Below are 19766 nucleotides of genomic sequence, written 5' to 3'. Positions count from 1 at the left end.
GAAACTAGGTTGCTTTAATTAATTCACAGGTGTAAATTTGCCCTCTGATTCACTCTGTTTGCTCTGAAAGGTTTGCTAAAATCCCATGGTCTTTTTACTAATTTAGTACATACAGTAGGCATTTACTTTTGTTACCAGTAGTCTTCAAATTGCAGTTCTCTAATCTGCTTTAACTATCTAGATAAATTGCCCTAATCCAGTCTTCACAATGGTTGTGGTTAAAGAGTCAGAGCCATTTGATTGGATTCAGTGGCTGCCTGGAATGTGGGAGGTACTGCCCTTTTGCAACCCCCTTAGCCTTTTAATCTTTCAGCCAAATGTTCACATTCAACAATTTTGTTTAGCTGGCAATCTGAACATTTCAGTATCTCAAAGGCTTGCTGTCATGGCAACAGAGATTAGAGAGTAGTGTGGTTTCTCAGTTTTTGTGTTCTTTTCACTCTAGTCTTACAGGAAATTGTATGAAGAATGAATTCATATACATGTAAGTAATCTTCAGTCAGTGTAATGTAAATGGGATAATAGGTAAATTAAGAACAAACATGTTAGGAGTAGTTTTGAGCCAAAGGTACACCTTATTTTCCAGCTCTTGGCTTTATAGAATTCTCAGAGCTTGCAATTCCACTAACACCCACTGCTGTTGGCACACAGTGACGTTAATATAGGCTTCACACGTTAGAGTCCTGCAGTGTTGGCCATTGTCTATCACGCTAGTGTGCTGGCTTACTGTTTTAAACAACATCCCTTAGTGTTTCGCTCCAGAGAGCAATTTCTTTAAAGAACGTCTCCTACTTGGCATATGAAAATAGAACTCACAGCAGACATTGGTTGCAATTTTAGATCCAGCCTGTAATGCTATCAATGAAACTTCAGTTTTAAAAAAGACTTGCAAATCATTCAAGAGAATTTTTTTTTAGGGATTTAAGATTGAATCATTTTTTTTCTGCTTTGGCTGTACACACTTGCATCTATAGATGTGACATGCCCAAAAAGCACCATTGTGACCATAGATAACTATATAATTTTCAAGCCTGGCTGTTAAAATCAATTTCCAGTTGTTTTAATGTTTATGAATGAGTTGTCTCGTAAATTTGAATAATGTCTTGTCAGATACAAATTAGTTAATGCTCACAAATTTAAAACCTGAGTTTCTTTGTATAGTGTTGGAGGATATTTTATTGTGTTTGTTTACTCTTTGTTAAAGGCTTGGAGCAGATTCCCAAGAGTTGCAGTCACTGTTTAATTTTCACAGTATGCTCAAATGTCTATTTTTGGTCTGTTTATTCAGTTTCCTTACTGCAGAAAGTCATGTAAAACATGATAAATTGGATTTCATGAACTCTAATTAAATCAATGACTGTGTTCTGCTGGCTCTTTTATGCAGAAACCACAAGTATGTTGTAAAAGTCGCCACTCCCCTAATATGTGGATAAAGTCAAAGTATGCTGTAATTCTAAGATGTTTGAGCTATATTCATGAAGCCCATTTTGTGGTTAAGCCACCAGTGACACGTCTGAATAGGTAGATTTGAGAGGTAGGCTAACCACTCCTAAGATTTTTGGTGTTAAAACCTGTCCCCTTTCTCCAGCCTTTAATTTTTTTTTAAGCACAATTATTCCGTAAATGTTGGTCAACATGTACTCTTCACCCATATTACACTTTTGTAATTTTAATTGCTCTTACACTGAGAAATGTTCAGATTATCAGTAGTGTTATGTCCTTGATTTTGTTTATTGTGTGTGTGGGCTCACAACAGACCCTAAAACATGGGAATACTAAGCATGGGTTATGAAAACCTTCTGTTTGTTTGGGGGTGGCGGAATACAGAAAGTCTACAGCAACATTTTAGCTGTCTTCCATCTTTAAAATTAATAAATCTGGTAATATTCCAGAATGAAATTTACTTCTCCTGTATTGGTTTATTGGCTTTCATTAAGACGGTATTTCACATCTGAACGTTGTCTTCAGTGAATTAACCCACATGTGACTGGTATCATTTATTTTATTCTTCTTGTATAGCTGTTGGTTTTACACTTAATCAGGGAATTCTATGCACATTTTATAAGTGCTTGTAAATTGCTGAAGAACATGTTCTGATTAATGAGTTTATAGAGATATGCTTTTCATATATTTTGCGCCTTACAAACACTACTTCTTGGGTGTAGTCTTTTCACTGTGAAATAAAAGGGCAGAAAGGTCACTTGCTGTAATTAAAGAACAAAGTCCATTGTTGTTTGATAGCAAACTGTTTTGAAGGGATTTAGCTGTTAAAATCATTGATGACTATGGATGTCTAACAATAAGCACAGCTCAAGGTTCTAATGTGCTGTAGTGCTGTCTAGTAGTGTGACAGTGCTTTCTGAGCTGGGTGAAGAGGTGTTGCCCTTTGGCTGAGGAAAGCTTTCTGTGTGAACTTGCTGACCTCTGAGAATATGTATGACCAGCTTTGCTATCGAATTCCTGTGCAAAGCTAAAGTAGCATTAAAACAATTGAAGGTGGTTTAGAATGTTTGTTTATATCACAAAGTATTGAAGGTGATGAGGTTATTCTGAACTACAGGCAAATTATATTTCACTTAGGACATCAGTAATTTTACAATTTTAATAACTTCATAAATACCCATTAAAAAGGAAAGGATTGATTGTCCAGATGTCATGAGGTTAAGCATGTTCTTCACGTTAAATTGTTTCGCTGCAAGATTGTTTTAATTAGAGTTATATAAAGGCTTGTTTTTTCCAAAGTAGCATTTTATAGTCCAATAAATGAAATGTATGTTAAAAGTGCTAAGCAAAATTCCCCCCTAACCACAGAGGTGTTCAATAACCAGAGTCAAGTAACATGGAAAGTACCATCTGTTCCTAGTTTTCAACATAAAGACAAGAATTGAATAGCTGAGATTTACTCATATTTTGACTCTTGTTTTTTTTAAATTATTTTCAAAAGTTCACCTGCAACTTTTTATAGAAACTTTCTGAATTGCAATAATACAAGCAAGACTGTGAAAACACGTTTGTACGTATATTTTAACCAGTTCCGCTTTTATTTAAAGACATTTCCAGAAGTTCAGTCACTGAAGAATTTAGTATACTGAATCAGCTCCTGCAGGCAAACACAATGATGGCCATTTTTCCAAAGATCTTATTGTTTAGCTAGAACCTGAATTATTCTGTCAATTTTCCCCAATGAGGGGAAAATCCTTCCAAAGGGTAAATTTAGTAAGCTCCTTTCAGTTACCTAATTGCACGTGATAAAACCGTTAACTAAAAATTTCCATGCAGAGATTTTGCTGTTCAAATAAGTGTCCTAAAATTGTTGATAGCTGGATTTTTTTTTTAAAGATACCTTTTTAAGTTCTGAACTGTTAGGCAATAAGATTCTTGGCTGCAGACTATGAGCCCCGGATAAAACATCATCCGGCTTTTGTTTGAGGTCTTTTATTGAAGCTAATGACTGGTCTTGTGCCGCCCTGAGATAAATGACATTATCTCTGAGTGGGCTGACAGGAAACAGACATGTTAATGGTGAAGCTGCGGGGAGGATCTGCTATAGTTCTGACAAAAGAGTAAAGCATGGACCCCTGGTTGTGATCATTAACACATAATGCATTCCTGCTTTTTCCTATGAGGGCCATGATAATTGGAAAGCTATTTTATCAACAAGCACTTAAATCGTAAATCTGAAACTCCTAGTTTCTTTGCATGCTAAAACTAGTGTTTTTTTTTTTTGTGTTAAATGTGTGATCTAGTTTTTAAAAGATGCCAGCTCTAGGCTGTATAATATTGACATCTATATGAGAATCTGTGGCCTGCTTTCCATTAATTGAACATGTCTTTTGGATGTTAAGCATTATGTTCTGCACTTGGACTGTGTTATCCTTGTGATTTGTATTTGTAAAAGTAGATATGAGGCCAAATGCTGCTTGTTTTATTCAGGCAAAAAGTTACATTGACTTCAGTGGGAGCAGGATTTATTCTGTGTTTTGTAAAACGTATATATTTATTAGGTTTGTATAAACTGCATTTCTCTATGAAAAAGGAAAAGACTTGAAAGGTGTTATGAGGTGATGGAACTTAATAGTACCTGTTAGAAAGCTGTGAGCTTGATGTCACTCAAGAATGGATAGGTCTGCTCCTTATCTCTAGGAGCAGGCCTCTTGCTCACCACTTCCATTGAGAAGGTAAGTGTGTTCTGTCACGCAAAGGCAAATCTATTCTCTCTTAAAGTTTACAGTGCCTGGCTGGTTCTAATGCATCTCCTGTGCACTTCCAACTTACTTCAGTTTCTGAAACCAAAAAGAGGGCATGCTGCAGGTTGGCAGGTCACAGAATGTATACTATACTTATTTAAATTGAGATTTCTGTGTAACAGTCATTTGGAGATTGAGTTGAGAGGTAAAGTATGCACTGCGCTCCAGGAGCACTGAGCAAAATCCTTTTGAGAAGTAGAGGTGGGAAATCAGAAGACACAAACCATCGTTTTTCTGGTGCCCATGCTTGAGCAAGGATGAAAGTGATCCAAATATAGTGCGCTCTCATGTAATCTTTATTTCCCTCGAAGCCACTGAGACTATGAATATAAGTAGGGACTACTTGTGTGAGTAAAAGTTGCAGGAATTGACCCAGGAAGGGTTACAACAGAAGGTTAGAGTGAATACTATAAAGAAATATGGAGATAAGAGGCTGCAGTCAAATATGAAATTAGGCAGAGTGCAGCTAAAAAGATGCGTGTTGTGTAAGTAATGCCTAGATACACTGTGCATGTACTTTTTTGCAACTCAAGCCCTAACTGTATATAATTTTTCATCTTGCATACTGTGTTTGGCATGGTGTTACTGGTGCATGTGGCATGTAAGCATGCACTATACTGATGCTTATCAGACCTTACTCAAGATTCCTGCCAGATTCTGACACGAGCCATCAAGGTTGACACGTGAACAAATGATTGGATTGAGCAAAATAACATGCAGGAGTTAGACAAAGTGGGGAAGGTAATATCTTTTGTTGGACCAAGTTCTGTTGGTGAGGGAGGCAAGCTTTCGAGTTTAAACAGAGCTCTCCTTCAGGTCCTGGGACTGACACAACAACTCTGTATACATGCAGGAATTTCCACTATCCCATGGGCAGGCTAGACTTCTTTCACAGCTATTTAGGCAGCTGCATACTAGCCCTCTAAATAAAGTTATTGAATAATCTATTGCTCTTTTTTACTCCCTTGCATAGCTCAAGCAGTAGGCAATAATGCATCTTCCTGACTTGTTCCATGGTACTCAATTGGTCTCTGAGTATAATCAAGTTTTTGTAGTACTTCAGATTATCTCTTGCCTACTAGCTGGGATAATTCCTGTTGGACAAAGTCTGTAGAGAGATTTATCAAATGGGAGTGTCAGGTTATTCTGCACTTAATCCATTAAGCACAATACAAGCTTTACACAATACTTATATAATGTCATAACATACAGTTATGCTAGCCAGAATCCTCAACACATCACTACATTGCTATGAAGGGTTGGTGAGATTATCCAGGTTCTTATTTGTGCCTTTCCCCCTTAAATTAGAAACACCAGGCCAGCTCCTTAGACAGTGTAGCTCTATTGAGTCCCTTACACCAGTTGAGGATTTGGCCTATTTATGGTGAAATCTCAGGTCAGCATGGTTATATTTACTTGTTAAGGTTTTTAAATAATAAGCATAATTTAGCAATTGTATTTATACACAGATAGGAAAAACAGAATATTTCTGTATAGCTGAGGATTGCAAACTCGTGTTTGTTTCCTTTTAATTACTTTTAGAGGATTATCTGAACACACAGTATAAATGGCTGTTTAGAATTTAGAAATGACTACTTTTGGTTTTTATTACAGAAGCCATAGTTCCTTTTTTTTCAGGGCTTGTCAAACTTCTAAGCCATTTTCACTGCATTGAAAAAATACATTTAGAACAGAATAGTTGATAAATGTGTCCTATTGGTAGTTTCAGAACATGCCAGTGTAGATCTTCATCTGAAGCATTCAAATTTTAAATCAGATGTGTTCTTCAGTCTTACCTATGAAAAATCAGCAGTTGAGTGCAAGCAATGAATTGCTACTTGAACTGCGCTGTGCTATAGCAGAGGTTGCAGTAATCACTCTGTTGCAGTTTCTCTTTAATTCAGAGTAAATGGTCTTGGCAATTGGAACAAAGCATTTACACTTGAAAGAAAGGTTGTAAAACTATTCAGAGTGGCGTGACTGACAATTGAATTGTTTGTATTTTTTTATTTTGTTTTTGTAGAAGACAAAATTGAAAGAAAAATCAAGGTGGGAGATTGGCACTTTTCTCCTGTGGCTGTTGAATTTTGATTAAAATACCTTTTGGGAATAGATCAGTTAACTTATGGATGCATGTGGTGAATTGTGATGTTGGTCTTGCTTGGATTTACACTTCAGGCTGCATAGTCTTGGTGTCTGTGTCCCTTATAAGTGCTAAAATCCTGGGTCAACACTGTGATTAAAAATACATTATGCTCTAGTGTGAGAGAAGTTTAATAATATTAGTATTCTTATTTAATCCAGATAGGCAAATACTACTAAACCTGAAAAGAAAGATGTCACCTTTTCCAGCACTTTGCGTACACAATGTCTTCAGAGACTCTACAAACCAAAGCTGGTATCCATTTAAATTTGAAGTTATTTTTCCTAGTAAATGTAAAAAACAAAAAAAGCAATGCTTTAGGTGAATTTTGAAACCTTTACGAGAAATCCTTTCTGACTCATGGCTACAGACAGTTGTGTGGAAAAAATAATTATTGTGAACAATGAAATTGTTAAGTATCAGAGGGGTAGCCGTGTTAGTCTGGTTCTGTAAAAGCAGCAAAGAATCCTGTGGCACCTTATAGACTAACAGACGTTTTTCAGCATGAGCTTTCGTGGGTGAATGCCCACTTCGTCGGATGCAAGAGTGGAAATTTCTTGGGGCAGGTAAATATAAGCAAGCCAGAAGCAAGCTAGAGATAACCAGGTTAGATCAATCAGGGAGGATGAGGCCCTGTTCTCGCAGTTGAGGTGTGAAAACCAAGGGAGGAGGAACTGGTTCTGTAGTTGGCAAGCCATTCACAGTCTTTGTTTGTTCCTAAACTGATGGTGTCAAATTTGCAAATGAATTGAAGCTCAGCAGTTTCTCTTAGAAGTCTTGTCCTAAAGTTTTTTTGCTGGAGGATGGCCACCTTAAGATCTGCTATTGTGTGGCCAGGGAGGTTGAAGTGTTCTCCTACAGGTTTTTGTATATTGCCATTCCTAATATCTGATTTGTGTCCATTTATCCTTTTCCTTAGAGACTGTCCAGTTTGGCCGATGTACATAGCAGAGGGGCATTGCTGGCATATGATGGCATATATTACATTGGTGGATGTGCAGGTGACTGAACCGGTGATGGTGTGGTTGATCTGGTTAGGTCCTGTGATGGTGTTGCTGGTGTAGATATGTGGGCAGAGTTGGCATCGAGGTTTGTTGCATGGATTGGCTCCTGAGCTAGAGTTACTATGTGCGGTGTGCAGTTACTGGTGAGAATATGCTTCAGGTTGTCTGTGGGCGAGGACTGGCCTGCCACCCAAGGCCTGTGAAAGTGTGGGATCATTGTCCAGGATGGGTTGTAGATCCCTGATGATGCGTTGGAGAGGTTTTAGCTGGGGACTGTATGTGATGGCCAGTGGGTTTCTTTCTTGGGTTTGTCTTGCAGTAGGAGGCTTCTGGGTACACATCTGGCTCTGTTGATCTGTTTCTTTATTTCCTCGTGCGGGTACTGTAGTTTTGAGAATGCTTGGTGGAGATTTTCTAGGTGTTGGTCTCTGTCTGCGGGGTTAGAGCAGATACGGTTGTACCTTGTTCTTGATTTTTTTTTATTTAACTTTTTTTCTAATTTTTATGTCATCTCATTCTGAATATTATTCCCTGCTTGACAACTGCGCTTTCTGCCTCTTGGGAACCTTCACAGTCAACTAGTAACATAAGAAATATGTGCCCACAGGGACATTTTAAGTATATTCCAATCACACTATGTGAATGCAGCTTTTACAGTTAAAAGCACAGATGAAAATATACAGTATTGATTATATTTTGTATTTTGCGTAGCAATTTTAAAAAGCTGTTGTTCAGGTTGTGGTATTGTCTCATTATGTTAACCAGGAAGCAGATGGCATTGTGCCACAGAAGTATAATTTTACTTAAAGGAACTTTAAAGGTTTTGATGTGTTTTCTTTTCCTCTTATTTCCCTGATGGCTTCTTTTTATTGAAGGGTAACTTGAGGAGAGCTGGTAGCAATTTTATTGCCTTCCCATGACAGTTTGAAATAATAGCTTGGTCTTTGGTTGCCAGTCAACTTTCTACTAGTTAGCTTGATTCTGGTTTTTATCATGTGGCAATGGAATATAAAACGTATATGTTTGTAGTTAGTTCTAAGAAACTGGCTCTTTTTTTTTATGCTTCAATTAGCAACAGAAGACTAAGCTCCAATTGGTCACACTTTTGTAAACTCCTAGAAGTCACCTTCTTTCATCCTTTTGGTTAAAGAAAGCTCCCAAGTTTAGGATCAGTTTCCCAGGAAAGCTTGACACACATCTGGCCTCTTTAGCTGTTCACACTATACAATTTAATTTTGCACACTGTTAGTCTTTCACATTAGCCATTGACTTAATTCAGAGGTTTTGTTTAAGTTCTTTCCTATCCAAAAGCACAGTCCATTCAAAACCCACCCTCAGTCATATTTCAGCTATGCTATAATGACCTATGCTAGAAAATGTTCTGAGTCTGTCAGAGCAGTGCTGTTTCTTTCACCTCAACCATTTGGAAGAGTCAAAAGCAACTTGTAACCTCCTTTCATGCAGTGTAGAGGGCCAGACCAAATTATTTTTGGATTTCCTGTCAACTCCTTGGCTGATTTTTATGGATGGCTCATGTTAAAAGCAACAATAATGTTTGAATTGGAAGGGTTTGGTCTTTGGGTTTTTATTCTTCATGGAGAACTGTTTATTTGTGTGTGGTTTGCCACAGTACATGGATAATACTATCAAATCTGGGCTTTATTATAAGCTTATAACTGTAGAGCATCAGCAGTAGTTGTGTGTTTCTGGGTTTCATGTCGTTGCCTGTTTTTCTTTTTGGGGGAGGGAAACTAAATTAGATCTGTATCTTAGCAACAAAGAGTGAAAATTAGACACACAAACACATCAGAAATTGACCATTTTTCTCAAAGAGAGTAAGTGGTGATGTTGGAAGTTTTACATAAGATTGACCAAATATCTAAGAAGTTGTTAATTTATTTTTTTTCCTGAAGATATATGAAAGATGCACCTGGAGTATATTTGAGTATTAATTTACTAAGTCTCCCTTGATCTAATGTTATGTGATGTACACATGAAGATTAAATTGTGCTGAGAGCTGGACTTTGTGAAAAATTATTTCATTTCGGTCCTAATTTGAACACATCCTATATTATTGCTTCACATAATCAATTACTACAGAAAAAGAAATTCAGATTCCCTACTCTTTTAGCTGGTATGAAGGTATAATTTGATATAACTAGGATAATATTGCTTGTTGCTGTTAAAAAAATAAAACAAAAACAAAATATAAAAACATGCTATTGTTTAAAAATATATAGCCACTAAGCTTTTCAGAATCCAGCTACTTTTGGCCAGTTGTGTACACTTACATTCTTTGTCCAAATCCTTCATCAGCCTTTCCCATGATGCTTCAGCAGATGCCAGACACTGAAGTAGAAGGCAGGCAGCTGTTTCCATTACACCATTGCTATACTATCCACCATAATTGGTGTATTTCTTTTTTTTGCTTCCCCTCTATTCCCCCTCACTTTTAAATAGATTTTTTCCCACTGACATTTGACTCTGATTTATCTGTCCCCAGGTTATCTTGTCATTGCTAGTATTTTTTTTTTAATCTGCTCTTATTTTTTTCCATGAAGAGCCTGATTCTGCAACTCTTGATCATGTTGAGTCTGCAATCCTTACTCACATTGAGTAGCAGGTTCCCACATTAGTTGTCCCTGGGATTACTTGCATTAGTAAATACGACTCAACATGCATCTAAATTGCTGAATAGGACCTTAAATTAATAATTTGATGTATGTCTCTGACAACTGTTGTGTGATTTTTTTTTTTTACGTTGTCTGAATATATACTTTGCACTCTTACACTTTCCTTTTCTACCCGCTCCACTGAAAATAAGTTTCATAGCTGTATGCTGTTATTGCTGAGATATGACTGAGAGAACTGCATGCAGTACAGTGAAGCACATTCATTTTCATCTAGTACCCGTTTATTGCCTTGAGCACTGTAAATCTGTCAGCTCTTCACGATGCTTTCACCTCTTTCTTCATTTGCTCCAGCTTCTAGTTTGACAATGTTCCCCTGAGGCAGAATTCTAATCTGCTTCCAATTAGTTGCAAAATGTGACTGAAATTTCCACATTATGACTGCTGTTTTACTTGCACGCACACATCTAGAAACAAATTAATGCTCTTGAATATTTATTTTTTGAGCCCTTGGATTTACTTTCGGAAGAAAAGTTGCCAACTGTTTTCAAGTGACTTGCAAGGTTTACATTTTTCCTCAAACTCTAATATTTAGCATAGATTTAAAAATGCCCTCTGAGTTTAAAAAAACAACCTACCGATAAACCTTCCCACCGTTCTGAGATTATGGAAAATGTAGTACATATGCAGAAGATATAAAAAGAAATTGCTCTTGTTTTATCTCCTCATTTATAATTATCTTGCCAATTCAAATTATGAGAATTCTGATCCTGTGGGGGATCAACACCACAGAAATCTTTTTTTCTGCAGATTTAAGATATTGTGCAGGAAAAAGAAAATGCTTATTTTCTACTCTTCTTCCATCTGTCAGCTAAGAGTAATTATTTGATTAGACAAGGAAGAGTTTTAGATTCATCTTGTTTCCTGGTGTTGGCAAGATTAGAATAGATATGGCTAATTAAAATGTGAGTGTGTTCCTTTTAAATGTATATTGTAATGGTTAGGACGTGATCCTGCAAACTTTTCTGACAGCAGTACTTTTACTCATGTGAGTAGTAAAATTAGGACTACTGCCATTATAATAGGACCACTTGAATGAGTAGGAAATAGTGCCATAAAGACTTTCAGAACTAGACCTTAATTTGTGTGGCATTTGGGATTGGGGGAAACACAGGAACCTAAAACTCTAGACGACCTGAATGTGCAGACCTTGTTTAGGCAAAACTCCCATTGATATTCCCACCATATTGCATTTCCACTTCATCGTATTATATCTCTCGTAGCATATCTGGAGAAATGCTGTGTATTTAACTCAAGTATATCGGTAGCTAAATTTATAGGTGCAAATCTTTAGTAGAGCTTAGCACTCTGCAGCTTGGCAGATTGATGTCAGCAGCTGTAATAGACTTTAAATAGGCTTGCAGAATTTCATTGTAAGTAAATTGCCGAAGTTGATATTGCTAAGTACCTGTCATTTCTAAATGGGATTTGCACCTGTAAATGTAGCTATTGGTACACTATCAACAATGCTATTATTTATGGACAGGAAAATGTAAAAAATAATTAAATTTCATTAGCTACCTTATGCTTATGTAGTAGCATATAACCGTCACACTCTCTTTTCTGTCAGTTCATATAAACATGAATGTAGATATACACATATATGCAATATCTTTGGGCTCATGCAAAATCTTCGGAGAAGTGATTTTCATTCACTAGGAAATGGTTAAAATAGAGGCAAAGGAAGATGACCTTGATATTACTCAGTTTCTCTTGGATCATAAAGCTCTGATATGAGACTCCCGATATAAAGATTGGAAACCTAACATATTTTTTTGTATTTTGTTTACTCCAGTAACCTCCAATGATGCACATCATCTTTTTATGAGGAAACCATATTTACACACATTGTGAAATGCTCCAGCAACATTTTTTTTTAAAATGAAACTTCAAAAGTCTCTGAGCTTCAATACTAATTCCAGGATGAATTGCATTTGCTATGATTTGTCAATTGTTATGAAGAAAGTGCACAGACAATTAAAATTCAAGTGGAATGCATGTATTTACAATAACTGACTTAAAGAAATCCAGAGTGAATAACCAGGGCCAGCACATTTCAAAATATTATTAATTTTGCAGGCAAAAGCCACGGTGCTTCTGAGAAGCATTAAATGCTTTTGTTGATGGCTTATAGTTTTATAAACTCTAAATGAGCTTATTGCCTTTTAACCATCATGAGCACTAAATAACAGAAGAACCTATGAACCGCCACATTGGACAGCAGCCAAGCAGCCACAGAAAGGAAAAAGAAATGAATGGTTTAATTGTAGAGCAAATCATTTGTTTACAGATTAAGACCTATTTGGTAGCCAAATCCTATGGACAAGGAGGTGAAAGAATGAGACACTGAGGTACAGGAAATGAATGTCTGGCTTTATATTTTGTGACAATGTTCTGCTATTTTTACCCCCTCCTAACCTAGAATAGGCAAGGAAAAAATGAATTGTTTAATGGTGAGGACTGCTGAGCAAAGTGCACATATTTAAAAAAAACAAAAGGGTGGGGGAAGGGAAGTGTCGGTATGCCTTTGCAGTCTGACAGGAACCTGACAACTGGAGCTACTTCCAGCTAAGGGGCACCAGTTGTTGGCAAGAAGAGCTTGCCTCTTTTGTTTGCCTGAATTTGAGAGAGAGAGGGGGGGGGGGGGGAGAAATGCCTCTGCTAATCTGAACAAACATAATACATTCTCTTTAACCTGTCTGCCTGAAATGCAATTTGGCCTGTTCACAGAAGCTTTAAAAAAAAAAAAAGAGTTGAAACAAAGACCCATTTACACAATATCGTAATTCATTAGTGGCCAGTGCTAGTGGTCAGAAAGGCCTGTGGTTATTGCTTTATTATTTTAAAAGACCAGTTGACTGGTGGCTTGTGAATTTCAGGATATCATTTTCGTGACTCATTGGTTTAAAGCTCAAAAGCAAGAAAGCATTATAACAGAAGTGGCATTAACCTGTATATTAAAGATTGCTTAATGTTTCTATTCTGAACACCAGTTTTTTTCAGTTTCAAAACTTTCACCTTTTCAGCTGAAATTTTCCTGGTGGTTTAAAGATGATTTAAGCAAAAAATTTGATTAGCTACTTTTGAGCATGAGGAGAGTGGATCAGAAAAAAAGATCCCTTTCCACTTTTTTTAAGCATCCTTTTTTAAAACATCCCTAGTGATAAATCAGATAGCTAGGCTAGCCCTTATTGAAAAATATCACTGAGTGTTTCAATGAAAATTGTTCTGATTTGACTGACTTATGAGCCTATTGAAAAACACACTCTGGGCATGTATAGAGTAGGTGGTATGAATTTTTTTAGCAACATTCAGAATGAAGGGAAGCAATGTTGCACGTGAGCATGGCTAATTTAGCTGCATAGTGAAACTTTTACTAAAGGTGTGTAGTTAATACCTCTTTCATTAAGAGTTTTATAAAGCGATGTCTCCACCATTTAAGAAGGATTTTTTTTTTAACCTTGGAGTAATTAGCATGTGTGAGCTATGCTGAGGTAAAAACACAGTGAAGATAAGGTGGTTTTAATTTTACCAAGCAGTAAACTAGGTAAGGTCAGTGCTATACACCTTACCTATCCTCACAGTAAAACTCAAGTGCTTTTTCTTCATTGTGTTTTTACCGCAAGAGAGCTGACATTCTGCAGCCTGCTGAGACCCAGGGAAGCTTAAAACACCTGAGGACAAAGGGGTTGATTCCTTCACAGTAGTCTGATGACCTGCTGGCAGGGAGGTAGTTAAGCTGAAGTAAATAATACTGAAGATGTTGCCTGAGGTAGGCATTGAATTAGGGAGGCAGTAAACTAATTTGCCTCCATGTGTACCCACTGTGCACAATTCCTTGGCTACAATTTGGAGGATGAAACAGTTGACTTTTCAGATAATTGGTGGACTGGGGCTTAAAACAGATCTGCATGGGCATGATCCTTGCAGCCAGATAGAGCTTCACTGGGGCTCTGTTCAGGCCTGTTTACAGATTAGGGCCTTAGTTGATCCAAATATTTCAGCGAATTTTGGCTGGTATTCTCAGCTGTTGTTCTTAATCTGTAGCATGTTGTGTAAATACATTGTTCTGCCTACTTTTAGGGTGGGATTTTCAAAGCCACCTTTAAGGGAATTGAATTGGGCATTCAGATCTCTCATACAGCTTTGAAAATTTCAACCTTAAAAAAACTGTGCTGCAGCCTTAGCTGCTGTCACTGTTCCATAAAAATCAGTTTTATGGATTCTATTTGTCCACCAGACTCGGTGTGGTATTCAGTACTAGAAAATGTTACACATAAGGGATTGTTTACATGCAGTTGCACTGGTTTAACTTAAGGGGTGATTTTAAATCAGTTGACTTTAACTGGTGCAAAAGATTGTATGGGAACTCTTATTTCTGTTTAAACCTGATTCCGATTTATCTTAAATTAATTTTAAATACAACCTTTTAAAACTGAAATAGTGTCCATGCAGGGGTTTGCATGAGTTTAGTTAAACTGTGTTAATTAAACCAGTGCAAGTTTGTATGCCGACAAGGTCTAAGATATAGAAAAAAAATTATCATATTCTGTTGCATTTGAGATATAATTGAAATATTGTATACTTGCAAGGAGAAAAAGTTTTACATGTGACTTTAATTGTGGTATTTTCTGACTTCTGAGAGCTTAGCTATGCAACCTTAACTTTCACTTAACATCTTCTTAATGGAATACTGTCTATTATAATTTTAAACATTTTCCCTCTCAATTCCGTTACAAATAAACACATAAGGGAAATAGTCAGTGATGTGTGTTATTAAAGAAGTACTTGAATTTAACAAAATTATAGTCTACTACAGGATTAAGGTGTGAACAAGAGGCTTCCTATTAAGATGGTGTTTTCAATATTAGCTTCCCCCCCTCTCTCTAAAATTAAGAGATGACATACCCCAAAAGACATAAGTTATACTCCAACTCACAGGCCATTTTTCAAATTGCATTTAGGATTGATCTTGGAAGCATTCGCAACACAGCCACTGACTGACTCGCTAGGAGCAGAATTGAGCCCTAAATGTAATCTGAGAAATGATCTGTTATGTGTGGCATAATTATATGCATATTTGTATATGGGTATAAAGTCTAGTTTTTCCCTTGGCAATGGAAGGGATATTTTCTTCTGGAACATTAAAACTACAGTCTGTTATCTGATATGTACTCGCTACAAGGAGCGTTGACATCATATGTTAAATGATTGAAAGCAGTGTTCTAAGTGACCCTTAAGGAACCTTACCTTACTTTATGTTCTGGTATTGTGATCTTGTTCACGTTGTACTTTTAAATGTGTCTGATATTACTGGCAAGTTACCATGATAGCCTGTGACTGAATGGGGATTTTTTTCAGTTTGTTTTTGCAAGCATGTCCTCAAAGTGATGAGATATTTTGCATCCAGTTTCATATTTGTAATAGCATTTGTTGTTACTGAGGCTTCCATCAATATGCAGATGGGTTTTCATCATGCTATATGGTAAAATGCTAATACTGAAGATATAAGACATAGTTTCTTAAACTCAGAGGGCAAAGTTCATCCTTTGCATGCATCTACAAGGTTTCTATTAACTTCTAATGGCTCAAATTCATCCCAGGCTTATGTTTAATTTCTAACAAATAAAGTATGTACAAATGTATGTTTGTTTTATTAATAATACCATGTGGATAAGAGACTAACTTTTATGTATCATCAATCTTGTATATTTCTGTCTGGGAGAGACAAAGAGGAAAAATAAGAAATATTCCCTTGGATATAGGGCCCAGTGAAGTCAAAGGAAGTTTGGCTCTTGACTTCAATGGGAGCAGGTTTTAGCCCTTTTGAGTTACTTGACCTAGGGATTTTTGGAAATTCATTATGTACTCCGCTTTGGTTTACTGTGGGAGCCAAAGGGCTGGTAAAATAGCTGAGAAAAACAGAGGAAGTTGCTGACATAGAGCCAATTCATTAAGATAAAAATGGATGATGATGATAATTATGGCAGCTTTAAAGTTGTTGTTGTTTTTTTGTCTTGAAACTGTGATTAACAAATTTTAATTCTTCCAAGAAAACCCTTGTGAATATAGCGTTACCTTCAGAAGTTGAAAGGAGTGATTTAAACCACCAAAATAACCCACATGGTAAATATCACACAGGAGATGAAGCTTTGGTGATTTTCAGTTGCTGAGTTTAAGGTATGACTATAGCAAGACTGAGTGTGTGAGAGCGCATGAGAGAACGCACATGTGTGAGAGCGCATGAGAGAGCTGTGTGTATGTGTCAGAGTGAAAAAGAGAGAGTTGCCCACACACAAGTAATGACGCTGAGGTCACTAGGGTTACTCATATGAGGAGAGACTACTTCTGTGAATAAGGTTGCAACGCTAAATTTATTCATTCTCATATTTTCCATTTTTGATCTTGAGAAAGTCCGCTGAAGCGTAAAACTGAGTGCCAACAGTTTCTTGTACAGAAATCCTTTTTTGCATAAATAGGCTGTTTTTATTTTAGTCATGGCTAAATGCGTAATGATGTTTCTCTGAGAAGTCAAGTTATGAACAGGAGAGGAGATCTTTGTTGTTTTGAGATTAATTGAATCTCGCTCTTCTAAATTACAGTTTTACAAATGTTGAATTTAAATATATCTCTAGCCCACATTAACTATGGGTTGGATCAGTCCGAGCTTGGGTGGCTAGCCGGAGTCTCCACGAATTCAGCAATGACCATGCTAATATCTTTAGTATGCTAGCTCAAGCACCGCAAGTGGGAGTCTGTCTCTTCAGGCTGGGAGGCTCACATCCAGGTTCATTGTAAGCGTACCCTAATTTAGTTAGCAACAAGGAGAGGAAGGTTGGTTTGTCCAATAGTTAGGGTGCTAGTCAAGATCTCAGAATGTCCATTTTAATTCCCTGCTCTGCCACAAACTTCCTGTGTGATCTCAGGCAAGTCTGAGTGTGACTCTGTTTCCTGTCTTTAAAATGGAAATAATAGTACTTCCCTATTTCACAGGTGTGTTGTGAGGATAGATCTATTAAAGGTTGTGAGCCACTCACATAGGATGATAACGGGGACCATATAAGTACCAACAGTGTATAGCAATCCATTATGTGACTGATTAATCTGGCAACCCTGCAATGGTGACACTTTGCAGCAAAGGCTGTGTTTTTCGGAGAGTCAAGGAGAGTACATTCCCGGACATCATCTATAGCAGACTTTCATCAGATGAGGATTTGGGTGGGACACAACTGTCAAAATAGTTGTGGTGGGGCATGTGGAAGGAAAAGGGAGATAATATGAGATATTCTCTTTTCTCGTTCCATACAGCTTTCTCTGTCCCTTCCACAATGGGCCGTATGGAGAAAGGGGTACTGTCAGGGGGAGGAATGAGCCACTTTAAGCAGCTTGTTTCCTTCCTTCACAAACTAAAATCTGTCTGAAATATGAGTGAATACTGCTTAGAGCAGCATTAACTCCTTTTCTGAGCTCCGTCAGAGCTGCCATAGGCTATGTGCCTTGTCTCCACTAGGATTTTACAGCACTGTAGCTAACACACTTTAGATCAGGGTTAGGCAACCTATGGCACCCATGCTGCAGGCGACATGCGAGCTGATTTTCAGTGGCACTCACACAGCCCAGGTCCTGGCCACAGGTCCAGGAGGCTCTGCATTTTAATTTAATTTTAAATGAAGCTTCTTAAACATTTAAAAAAATCTTATTTGCTTTACATACAACAATAGTTTAGTTATATATTATAGACTTATAGAAAGAGACCTTTAAAAAATGTTAAAATGTATTACTGGCACGCAAAACCTTAAATTAGAGTGAATAAACGAAGACTCGGCACACCACTTCTGAAAGGTTGCCTAGCCCTGCTTTAGATATTCCAAAGTAGGAAGACATCCTTTGGGAATGAAGACCATTTAAGCCATAGATTGCAGACAGTGGCTAATTGCTGGGGGCAGGACAGGGGACACTGTACAATGGTCCTTCTTGTGACTGTCTAATTCTGTGGCTTTTTCTGACTCTACCCCAACATGCTGTTGCCACTCCTGCAGACTAGGGATGCAGCATCACAGCTGCCCTTTCAAGCCCAGGGACACTTTGAATTAATTTGTTTCCCTCAGTGTGTTTTCACACTGGAGAGGAACATATGGTATGAACTAATTACAGAAGAGTTCGTTTCTCTTCATTACTTCAACACTTTCATATAGATGATTGTGCCTGTAGTAACCTGGACTCCAAGCTGCTTTCATCTCACTGGGGTTTACAAGAAGCATTAGCTATGTATATCACCAATGACTCTCTTTAGAACTATGAGCCGAAAGCAAAACACATTCTTTCCCTGGTTATAGTTAACCTCCAGCTGAACTCTGACAGTTTAAACTGGCACCAGCCCATCTCTCTATTCTAGAACTTCCTCTTCCAAATGTGTACAAAAAGGTATCCTGAAAGTTACCACAGTGGTGACTGATGTCATTTTTAGGACTGTGGAAACCACAGCTAGTTTAAGTGACCTGGACTGACATGTGATCTTTCCTGTAGTCATTCACCTGGAGAGTAAATGTTGAAAGAATTGCCAGTTCAAGAACTAAAGAAATGTAATAATAAGCCGTAAAAATCTGATGTGCGGTGAGCTATAGTTGCCTCCATTTTACTTGGGCTTGAGTGTGTGTACATAATTGAGATTATTTGCTGTGGTGGGTGTGGCTGTAAATCTCAGCACTGAATATAGCAGTTACTTTTTCAGCTTGCCCACAAAGTCTGTGACTGATTTAGTGACTCTTAAGATTTTTGCCCATATGTTTGGCTTTGACTGTGGAACGGTTTCAAAGTACAATGAAATAATGTTCCATTTCCAAAATTTTAACCTCTGAAAAAGTCACTGTATATCAGTTAATAAATGGCATCATTTTAGATAGATAAGCATGTGATTAAATAATCAAAATCTTGACATTCATTAAAATGTGTGTATTATATATTTTAATATAACTATCTGACCTCATACAATCAATACACTACTCTGTGTGCTATATTTAACTAGAAATTAAAACCTAATAAAGGAGTATATTAGCGAAGCTAACTATAGGGGAGTCCTGTCACTGCCTTTCATTTGTTCCTGCTATCTGTTGTTTGTAATAACATTTAAATATTTCCTCCCCAATCATTTCTATTAAAATAGACTTGGTATTGACTGGGAACTTTAGTTCACAGTTTAGCAGTTCTTTACTGCCCATATTGTTCTTTAAAGCACAAGGATAGCCTAAAATGGCTGCATATTATGATGTATGGCTGCTCTTGTGAAACTGCAGCTGTGAATCTAAAAGAGGATGTAACCATGCAGAATCGCTCTTTTAGATGGTCATTAGCACTGCATAAGTACAAGCCTCTTTTTCAGACAGCATTTACTCTTCACGGTTCTTCTGCTGGTATTTGATGGCAATGTCATTTGCCAAGCACTGAATAACAATGAACGTTTTGCTGAAGTACAGTATTCTGAACGAGGGCTTTTAAAGCTGTTTAAGTGCTTAATTTTTGTTTGACTGCTCCTTTTCATGCAAATGTGAGCGTAATAGAAAAAGCCAATACATTCTGCTCTGTTGTGCTGTTGTGATGTATGTAACTGAGTTGAGTCCTTGTTCTGGAGGAGAAGGAAACATAGCTTAATTTGCCCCACTTTATGCAGTGACATCCAGCTCCA

General features: G+C 37.3%; 1 protein-coding gene across 7 annotated transcripts in view; it reads left to right on the top strand.

The window, feature by feature from the left end:
* The window catches only part of ZNF608 (zinc finger protein 608), a 104163-nt gene that overhangs the window by 5914 nt on the left and 78483 nt on the right, over positions 1 to 19766 (top strand). The window contains exon 1 of one of the 7 annotated variants that reach the window (XM_039544963.1): positions 446 to 484. The exons of the other annotated variants lie outside the window; for them this stretch is intronic. The gene's annotated coding sequence lies outside the window, so the exon portion shown is untranslated. Of the gene's footprint in view, positions 1 to 445; positions 485 to 19766 lie in introns of those variants that run through there. 7 annotated transcript variants of the gene reach the window in all.

This window comes from Mauremys reevesii, linkage group 6 (assembly GCF_016161935.1).
Source record: "Mauremys reevesii isolate NIE-2019 linkage group 6, ASM1616193v1, whole genome shotgun sequence".
In the NCBI taxonomy this organism is placed as follows: Eukaryota; Metazoa; Chordata; order Testudines; family Geoemydidae; genus Mauremys; species Mauremys reevesii.
Note: the sequence above shows the minus strand (reverse complement) of the source record. Positions and strands in the feature narration are given on the sequence as shown.